Below are 10489 nucleotides of genomic sequence, written 5' to 3'. Positions count from 1 at the left end.
CATGATACAAGAACTATGTACACTAATCACTCTGTTTTTCTTAAATAGGAATTTATATTTCATCATGTGGCCCTAGCATTGTTCCATACTGACACGAATCAAATAAACACATTTCATACAACCATTCTTGTATTCGATCCTGGGGAGAAATTTCCTGTGATGTAGCTGTGATCTCACAGGAACTTCCATGACAACATCTCAAACTCAAGGTTCTTTTTTGGGCACATCAAAAGTCTGTGTATGCTAATACCTTCTGCTCTGGAGTTTTAGAGCACAGTAGACGGGTTGGCAAGCATTGTTGTCCAGGTTTTAGACAAGGGAAAGCAGGGGGACCAAAATGGCAATACCTGCACGTCTGAGGCCCCCATCCTTGTGAACACCCCAAACCCCTGCAGATGCCCAAGTGGTGATGGTGAGCAGCTTTTTAGCAGTTCACTTGCTGCTGATCACAACTTTGGGTGAACGCTGCCCTCTTAGACGAGTGGGCTTTTTTAGGGTTCTTGCTGTTCTCAGAGAAGGAATGTGAAATGGTGAGTTGCTTTTTTCTGCTCTTGATTGTGACTTATGTTCACCTCGTACCCATGTGTCAGCTTGTCCTCGCTAGTTGTGGTTTTACTCGGGTGGGCAGCTGAGCTCCACCACAGCCGCTCTCTCACTCCCCCTCCTCAAAGAGGAACCGGGAGAAAATATGATGAAAGGGGCTCAAGGGTTTAGATAAGGACAGGGAGATCACACAGTAATTATCGTGACGGGCAAAACAGACTCAGCGTAGGGAGATAGTAGGATTTATTGCCTATTACTAACAAGCAAGAGAAGTGAGAAAGAAAAGAAACCAAAAGCACCTTCCCCCCCATCCACCCTCTTCCACCTCCTCCCACCGAGCGGTGCAGGGGAATGGGGGTTATGGTCAGTCTATATATAGCGCTGCTTCTTTGTTGCTCCTTCTCGGTCACTCTCGTCCCCTGTGCTGTGGGGTCCCTCCCACGGGATGCAGTCCTTGCTGAACTGATCCAGCGTGGGCTTCCCACAGGCAGCAGCTCTTCAAGAACTGCTCCAGATATGGGTCCATACCACGGGGTCCATCCCTCAGGAGCAAACTGCTCCAACCTGGGTCCCCCACGGGCAGCAGCTCCTGCCAGGTCACCTGCTCCTGCGTGGGCTCCTCTCCACGGGCTGCAGGTCCGGCCCGGAATCTGTTCCAGCGGGGGTCTTCCACAGGCCGTAGCTTCCATTGGTACAGGTCCACCTGCTCCACCATGGTCTCCTCCACGGGCTGCAGCGTGGAACCCTGCTCCACCGTGGTACTCCATGGGCTGCAGGGGGACATCCTGCTTCACCATGGTCCTCAGCACAGGCCACAGGGGACTTCTGCTCTGGCGCCTGGAGCACCTCTCCCCCTCCTTCTTCACTGACCTTGGCGCCTGCAAGGCTGTTCCTCAGTCCTCTTACTCTCCCAGCTGCTGTGTGTGGTGCAGTGTTGTTTTTTTTTTTTTTTTTTTTTCTTTCTTTCTTTTCTTTTTTCCCTGTCTTAAATATGCTCTCACAGAGGCACAAAACAACATCACTTATTGGCCTGTCTCTGGTCAGCAGTGGGGCCCTTACCAAACATGGGGCAGCTTCTAGATCCTTCTCACAGAAGCCACCCCTATGGCCCCCTGCTACCAAAACCTTGCCACGTAAACCCACTACAGTAGTTTTCAAAAAGTCATGTTTTGTGTAGTGTGCTCATTGAACATGAAAACGGCACTCGTGTTAAATTGAGACTGTCTTTAAAATATTCTGCATTTTAATCGTGCCTACTGTTGCTTTCTTAATTTATTTACAGTGTCATCATGGCTTTTACAGCAAGTAACAGTCCCCTGTTGTACTAGGATTTCTACATAACATTCTGTCAGTGGCTGAAAATTATTGTTGTGATTAAACAACTGTTACTTAAGCTTGTAATGGAACTTTTAAAACTTGTAATGTTTTATCTTGCTCATCCCTTGCTTGGCTTTCACATCCATACAGCTTTTTGTTTTGTTAGGGCAGAATTGGTGTTTGCAACACATGCAGAAATGGTTTTAAAGGTTGTCACTGCCAAAGCATTTGTTCAGTGATGTTTTTACAGGTACAGTATAATTGCTAAAGCTGATAGTTGTAATATTTTAATGCTGCTGTTGGAGTTGTATGCTGCAATTAATAGTGTGTGTATTCAGATGCCATCTCAGGGCTCACGTGTTCTAAGGCTGAGGTGCTGCAATTAATATAAATAAGCTAGCTGGCTCAGAAACCAAGATGCAAAGAGCCCACTTCTGTCAAAAGTGAGAGACTTGATCTTGCAGCACAGTGCTTGGTCTCTTGGGTGGTTGGTAAAATAGGTGGCTAATGCCTTCTGAGGATGTTCTAGAAAACGCATCTTGGGTGTTTTAATGTGAGAAGTTGGCGTACCTCTGCAGAACCAGGGGCTGTTCAGTACAGTGCAGTGATAAATTACCCTGCGAAATACAAAAAGACACATTTGAAATAGAAAGTAAGCTTTATGAAAACAAGTGAATAAATCAATGCAAAAACAAATTTCTTAATGGCCCATTGATAGGAAGGATGTTCTGAAAGGAAGAAAAAAATGTTTTGCAAAATCATGAGAGATTCTGTGCAGATTCTTCACCTGTATTATAAAGTGGTGTGGCTTGGGGAGGTTTGGTGAGGGGAGTGAGAGCATCCTGCTGCAGGCAGAAAGTGAGTGGCAGCCAAGCCAGGTAAAATAAAAAATAGTGGGAGACTGGAGCAGTGAGTGTGAGGCTGAAAGACAGCTAAAAGACTCCCAAAGGTAGTGTTTTTTTTCCAGTTGGATCAAACAGCCATGAGTTTTCATCAAGTTTTTATGCACAGTAAAAGCTTAAGATGGTTAAGGAAAGAAACTTCTAATGCTGCCTTAAAACTATTGTTTCTTCATTCCGGAATTTTTTATTCCAGATGGTAAAACTTTTTATTGTTATTTTTATTGTTTATTGAGTGACGTATGGTATATATCAGTCAATAAAAGCTTTTATTTTGGTGGATTCTTCTCTTGCTTAAGATGAACCCTGTGAAATATGATCTTGAGGAAGTTACAGGTAGATATTCAGGAATATCCTGCTATATTTAAAGGATTTTTTGTCAGATTTCTGGTTTATATTGGTTTTGTCAACGTGAGTGTTCCACGAATATCAGTCTTGCTGTTTTTTTTCCCCCGAGGATCTAGTTCAAGAAGCAGGGCTTGGTAGAGATGTAGGAATGGTATCTGTGCTCTTCAGTGTTGCCACCAAAACTCTGAAAGTAGGCTCCAAAATCTGATATTGGGAGGTTTTAACGCCTCTTCAGAGGAGCAGCCTTATGGATTACTTTGTGCATTTGCTTTTATTTAACTTGGGGCTTGTAATTTAACCATTGCTTTTTGTCTCAAGCGCTGTAACGTGATCTGATGATGGTGTTGCAAGTCAGAATTGCCCCCTCCCCTTCCAGCTTGCTTCATGGCGGCGCTCCCTACTTTGTTCCTCAGTGTCTGTCATAGTGTGAAAAAACTCCGTGCCCTTCTTTGAGGCAGTTGAGTGCATTTCCACCAGTTTGAGGATGTCATAAATGTCTCAGCTCGTACTTGGCTATTTTTAACCCTGCTGCTTGTATCTGTTTCTATTCAGAGAATTCCTTTGGAAGCCATTCCAGGAGAAGCACAGTGCAGCAATGTGGGAGGGAGCCAGGGGAGAAGGGAACAAGGTTGTGATTTACCATGCCCTGCACCCAGCACCGCTTCCTGTATGCCACCGCGGTCATGGGACCCTGCTCAGAGCAAATGCTGGGGTCTACAGAGTGGCCTGGCTTCTAGCTCATGTTAGCTGCTGGCTTCTGCTGCTTGCAGCGCCTGGCTTTCAGCCTGAATCTTATGGGGCTGTTTGAATGTATAAAATGGGGTTAATCTGGGGGGGCTGTTTAAATATGGGTGGTTATACCAGAGCAAATCGCTGCAATACACCTTTTTTACTTCAGTAGCCAAAGCTGACAGTCCTGAATACTTGTTCCCCCCCCCCCCGCCCCGTGGCAGTTCAGAATCTTCTTCAGTTCTCATACCAGCTTAAATTAGGATTAACTTTACTAGTAAGTTGTTTTTGTGTTGTTGTTACTTAATAGCTGACATTGTTTTTGCTGTTGCATGGATTACTCCTCTATTGGGTACAGCTAACCTGGTGGTAATGGTAGTGATTGATAGGTAGGAGATCCACCGAAAGATTGGTTTTAACTCCTGTGCCTTCCAGTTGGTGGGACTGACAGATGCAAGCTTGACGTGTCCTTGATGTGTGCTTATGTTTAGCATTGTACATACTTACGTAAACCACACTTAAACTGTTCTGAAAGCATTCTGCTGACATTGTTACTAGAGGTGTGGGGAACTGGTTTTGAGACAAGTCAGTTGCAGTTAATAGAGGAACACACACCATGGTGCAGCTTTAGTGGTTGACACCATTCTTATCTGAAGTGCTTGGACTGCTTAGATATTTTTTTCCTTGCGGTATTGATAGCTTAATCAGAGTGTGACCTGAGATACATCCTTTCCATGTAGTCTTTGAAGAAAACATCCATAACTTGTTTGATTCGTACTCTACAGCTATCTCCTCACCTCTGTGTGTGTCCTGAGTTCACACAGGCTTCTAGCTGACCCCTGAGCTCATCTCAGAGAAAGCTGTACAAATTATTAGTCTGCAGTAAGCAGGTGGAAGGAGCCATGTGAAGACCTTCCAAGGCAGCCGGCCCTGTCTTGCCAGACACATGTCCGGCTTGCCACCTCCTCCCCGTGCAGGGCCTGCAGCGAGTTAATGAGCTGGTGGAGGAAGCGAGCCTTTCCAAGGTAGGGCTGTTGGTAGAGGAGGGATGGATGATACACGTTTCCCCTGTGAAGGGGAAATATTAAGATGACCAGCAAAAGCACTGAAAACTTGGCCCTCTGTACAGAATCATTAAAGATTGCTGGTTAAATTACTTTAGGATAGCTTGAGTTGCTAGAATTACTGTTTGACACTGAGTGCAGAAAGATACTCCCCTGATTAGGGGAAAGGACTGATTTCTAGACAGATGTATGCTGCGGTAGGCAAACTGTCCTGATGTTAGCTGATCTCTTCCTTTCCTGTTTGATAAAAGCACCTCCAAAGTGAGTGCTAACAGGCATCCAGGAGGCTGGGCATGAAGGATTGCTCCTCAGGAAAGGTGATACATATCTGTTTTCCCATTGATGATCCAAAGACTGTACATGGTATAAGATTGTGAATTATATATCTAAGGCTTTACCCTAGGTAAGAAGGGGGACGGGGGTGAAATGAGGATTGAAGACAAACCAGCGTGGAAGAAGATCGGCCTGGCTGAACTGAGAGTTGTGGCTTGAGTTTAGGAAGAAAAAGAGGGCTTATGACCTTTGGAAAAGAGGCTGGGCTGCTCAGGAGGACTATAAGGATGTTGCGAGGCTGTGCAGGGACAAAACTAGAAAGGCCAAAGCACATCTGGAGCTCAATCTATCTACTGTTAAAGATAACAAAATGTTTTTATAAATACATAAACACGAAAAGGAGGACTAAAGAGAGTCTCCATCCTTTACTGGATGTGGGGGGAAACTTAGTGACACAAGATGAGGAAGAGTCTGAGGTGTTTAATGCCTTCTTTGCCTCAGTCTTTAGCAGCAAGACCAGTTGTTCTATGGATACCCAGTACCCTGAGCTGCTGGAAAAGGATGGGGAGCAGGATGTGACTTTCATAATCCATGAGGGAAGCGTTGGCGGCCCTCAGACATACGCAAGTCGATGGGGCTGGATGGGATCCACCTGAGGGTACTGAGAGAACTGTTGGAAGAGCTGGCCAAGCCGCTTTCCATCATTTATTGGCAGTCCTGGCTATCAGGGGAGGTCCCAGTTCACTGGCAGCTAGCAAACGTGACGCCCATCTACAAGAAGGGCCAGAGGGTGGACCCAGGAAACTACAGGCCTGTTAGTTTGACCTCAGTGCCAGGGAAGCTCATGGAGCAAATTATCTTGAGTGTCATCACATGGCACTTGCAGGGCAGGCAGGCAATCAGGCCCAGTCAGCATGGGTTTATGAAAGGCAGGTCCTGCTTGACGAACCTGATCTCCTTCTATGACAAAGTGACACGCTTAGTGGATGAGGGAAAGGCTGTGGACGTGGTCTACCTTGACTTCAGCAAGGCTTTTGACACCGTTTCCCACAGCATTCTCCTCAAGAAAGTGGCTGCTCATGGCTTGGACTGGCATATGCTTTGTTGGGTCAGAAACTGGCTTGGTTGGCGGGCCCAAAGAGTTGTGGTGAATGGAGTTAAATCCAGTTGGAGGCCGGTCACTAGTGGCGTTCCCCAGGGCTCAGTACTAGGGCCAGTTCTCTTTAACATCTTTATCGATGATCTGAATGAGGGGATCGAGTGCACCCTCAGTAAGCTTGCAGATGACACCAAGTTAGGTGTGCGTGTCGGTCTGCTCAAGGGTAGGAAGGCTCTGCAGGAGGATCTGGACAGGCTGGACCGATGGGCTGAGGCCAACTGTATGAAGTTCAACAAGGCCAAGTGCCAGGTCCTGCACCTGGGGCACAACAACCCCAAGCAGCACCACAGGCTAGGAGATGAGTGGCTGGAAAGCTGCCTGGCAGAGAAGGACCTGGGAGTATTGGTTGACAGTCGGCTGAATATGAGCCAGCAGCATGTTCAGGTGGCCAAGAAGGCCAACGGCATCCTGGCTTGTATCAGAAACAGTGTGGCCAGCAGGTCTAGGACAGTGATTCTCCCCCTGTACTCGGCTCTGGTGAGGCTGCCCCTCGAGTACTGTGTTCAGTTTCGGGTCCCTCACTACAAGAAGGACATGGAGGTGCTTGAGCATGTCCAGAGAAGAGCTACGAAGCTGGTGAAGGGTCTGGAGAACAAGTCTTACGAGGTGCGGCTGAGGGAGCTGGGACTGTTCAGCCTGGAGAAGAGGAGGCTCAGGGGCGACCTTTTTGCACTCTACAGGTACCTAAAAGGAGGCTGTAGCGAGGTGGGGGTTGGTCTATTCTCCCATGTGCCTGGTGACAGGATGAGGGGGAACGGGCTAAAATTGCACCAGGGGAGCTTTAGGTTGGATATTAGGAAGAGCTTCTTTACCAAAAGTGTTGTTAGTCAGTGGAATAGGTTACCCAGGGAAGTGGTTGAGTCACCATCCCTGGAGGTCTTTATAAGACGTTTAGATATAGAGCTTAGGGATATGATTTAGTGAAGGACTTGTTAGTGTTAGGTCAGAGGTTGGACTAGGTGATCTTGGAGGTCTCTTCCAACCTAGAGGATTCTGTGACTGTGTGAGATATTCCAGGTTACTCTGCTGACCAAGTCCCTTTCTGAGTTTTTTTTTTTAATTTAAGTAATTTACAAGGCATTTTAATGATTTTTGTGCGGACGGCCATATCAGGTTTGAGTCTTGCTGTTCAGGATCCAGTGAAGACAAAATGTGAAATGTTGCTTTTTACATACATGATAAGGGTGTGTGGCTGCTGAGATGCACGTTCCCCCTTTCACCTCGTTCCCTGTCTGTCATGTCTGAGGCTATGAAGCTGCTCAATCTTAGTTTTCCATTTGGTAAGCTTATTCAACTGCCCCACTATTTTGTTTTTTAGAGGGTTTAGTTTTCTCTTGGGTCAGCTCTCTTTGCAGCTGCACAATCATTAGTCTGATGGAAGAGAAGTAGCAATATTATGTGGTGAAGCAGGAGTGCTGTTTCTGGAGAGGGCTTGTAGTTGCGTGGTGTTAGATGCAAGGTGAAACTTGAGTTTTAATGGAAAAACTGTTTTGGGTTCTCCCTTTGCTACACGTGGAACTAATATACAATGAATTGGGTGAAATTGTGTAATAAAACTGATTCTGGTCATGAGTGTCTTTTCCCCAAACTCTGCTTAGCTGTCCTCAGCTTGTGTGTGACTTCAGCAAGGCTATGTGAGTTCTCTCTGCAGAGGTGTACTGGGTCTGGCTGGGATGTTAACTTTCCCTGCAGCAGCCCATACAGTGCTGCGCTCTGCACTTGTAGCTAGAACAGCAGTGGTATCACACCAGTGTTGTGTCTGCTGCTGAGAAGTGCTGGCACAGCATCAGGACTCTCTCTGACCCTCCTAGGGGGTGGGCAAAAAAGTGAGAAAGAAACATCACCAGGGCAGCTGACCTAAACCAACCAAAGGGATATTCCATACCATACGATGTCACACTCAGCAAGGGAAAAGGAAGAAGAGGGAAGGGGTGGGTTCTTGTCTGTCTGATTTTCAACCCTGACAAACCTGTCAGTTCATTTTTTCTGCAGTTGCAATAAAGCTTTCATTTTGTGAAGTACTAGTTAATTTTACAGGCCTCCCAGTAATGCAGTGTATAATTCAGTTTCTGAGTATTTATTTCAGGGGGTGAGTAGGCTTTAATTTTGTTCTGTGAGCAGCTTCTTTGTGTGAAGTTGATGATGTGGTTCTCTTTTACTGGGCATTACTCAGGAAACTTAGAGAAAACACCAGGGGGTTTACGTTTTTTATTTCTTCCCTGTTGCATTTTTTTTCTTTTGTGGAGGACAAACCCGGAGAAACAGGCATAAAGAGATTGTAAATACTGTTGGTTCTTCACTGCCAAATGTAGTAGCAATGGAATGAACAGTGACTATGCTGTGTATGGACTTAGCCATTATTTTTTGCGATTCCCATAGGCTAAAAGTAGGAGAGCAGAGGATGAATGTATGGTGTGGTCAGTGAAGGGAATAGATTTTTCTTCTAGTTTGTAGAGAGGGTTAACATAAAAGCTGTTCCTATGATAAAGGGCAAGAAATTATATTCTTCCATCACAGATAACAGGAAACTATTTAATTTTTTTCTTCAGGTCCTAAAATACTAGGAAAGGACCTACCTTAAAATACTTCTCAGCAGAAAATCATATTTCAGATGTGAGCTTGCTGCTACCCCATTTTGTGGTCTTGTCTTTGCTACGGTCTAGTAAGATTGTCTGATGCTGATAGACCTGAGAGCGGTGAAATAACATGTGATTAAGTCTTTTTGGGTCGTTTCTTAAAGCTTCATTACATCCAATGGTAAGTGCTGATAACTAATGTATCTTGCAAAAACTTGCAAGCACGGGATAAATATAGTTATCCCATATAAATAACTAGGGCAGGGAGCAATACTTGATTCTTTCTGTGTGTGGAAACCCAGCCGGTCACTATCTTAAATGGCATTCTTCTAGCAGAATGGCAACAGAAGATGGGAGTCATGACTTTGGAGGTAATCAGTACCCGAAACATCGGGTCAAGTCGTCTGAATCTTGTAGGGCACTCTGCCTCTTGGCTCTTCAGGGTCACTAGTGAGTGTTGTCCTCTGACAGCAGTGAGGCTGGGTAGGTTCTGATACCTATTTTTTTTTTTTCAGCAGTCTGAAGATTACCTTGGTTGCATGAAAGATAAAGTCCTGAACAGAAGTCAATCATGTTTTTTTCTGATTTTTAGTATGATTGTCTTGTTTTTCTTTAATGCATGAAAAATTGGGGTAATGTCTATTTGATCTTCAAAAGTTTCTGTATGAATAAGGGCACTTGTTGCTTCTGAAGTTTGAATATTTATAAAGAAATGATGAGGACAAGTCCACTTGATGTTTGGATGTAGCTGGCAGATTTCTATTAAAGCTAGGATAATCACCAGCACATACTAAAATGTAAAACAGTGTCTGTTAGGCAGAGATGCTAGGATAATAGCAAAGATGATTATTATGAGATTAGCTTTTTAATAATATATTAATGATATTACTTAACTCCATGACTGAAACCTGCTCTGCTGGTGAAAAACATATCCTGTTCAGTGCCCCTACCACATGAGTCTTTTTGGAGCAGCCCTGGGTACGTGAGCAGCCTTTACACATCTCCAGTCTTTGGAAAACTGAGCACTTCTCTCTTCCAAAAAAGTGCTGTCTGTTCTTTTATTTGTAGCACCTATTTCTATGTTTGTCTTCCTTTCCATAACACTTAAGAACACTAAGCCTTGAAATGAGTTTTCTGTTTTGATCTGGTGATGAGCGATTGACTTCTGTAGATCGGGGTGTGCTCTTAGCTAATTATAAATTTACTGAGTCTGCAGGATGCAGAATAGTAATTTCAAGCAACAACTCTGTGGCTTTTAAGAAAGGTGGGTATTGGTATGCAACTGCCTGTTTTCCAAGCTTTGTGAAGAGATGAGGGTAGATGACAACTGGAGTTGTCAGCTGTTAGGTTTTTGGTGGTACATGGGCTGACAGCTGGCCACTCCCAATAGTCTTCATCTTGTGGTAAAATGTAAAAGAGTACAATTTCTGCTTCCTGTGGTCTGCCAGTGATGGTCTACTCTTGGCCACCTATATTCTTCCTATTTACCACAGAAGAAGGTAAAATGAGACAGGAATCCTCTCAGGATCCACGAGTTCAGGTTTGGTGTTGTTGGCTTGGGGCATTACAGACCCTGAGTAA

The sequence above is a fragment of the Oxyura jamaicensis genome, unplaced genomic scaffold, assembly GCF_011077185.1.
Source record: "Oxyura jamaicensis isolate SHBP4307 breed ruddy duck unplaced genomic scaffold, BPBGC_Ojam_1.0 oxyUn_random_OJ72145, whole genome shotgun sequence".
Taxonomy (NCBI): domain Eukaryota; kingdom Metazoa; phylum Chordata; class Aves; order Anseriformes; family Anatidae; genus Oxyura; species Oxyura jamaicensis.
The sequence above is the reverse complement of the archived record's forward strand: the minus strand, read 5'-3'. Positions refer to the sequence as shown.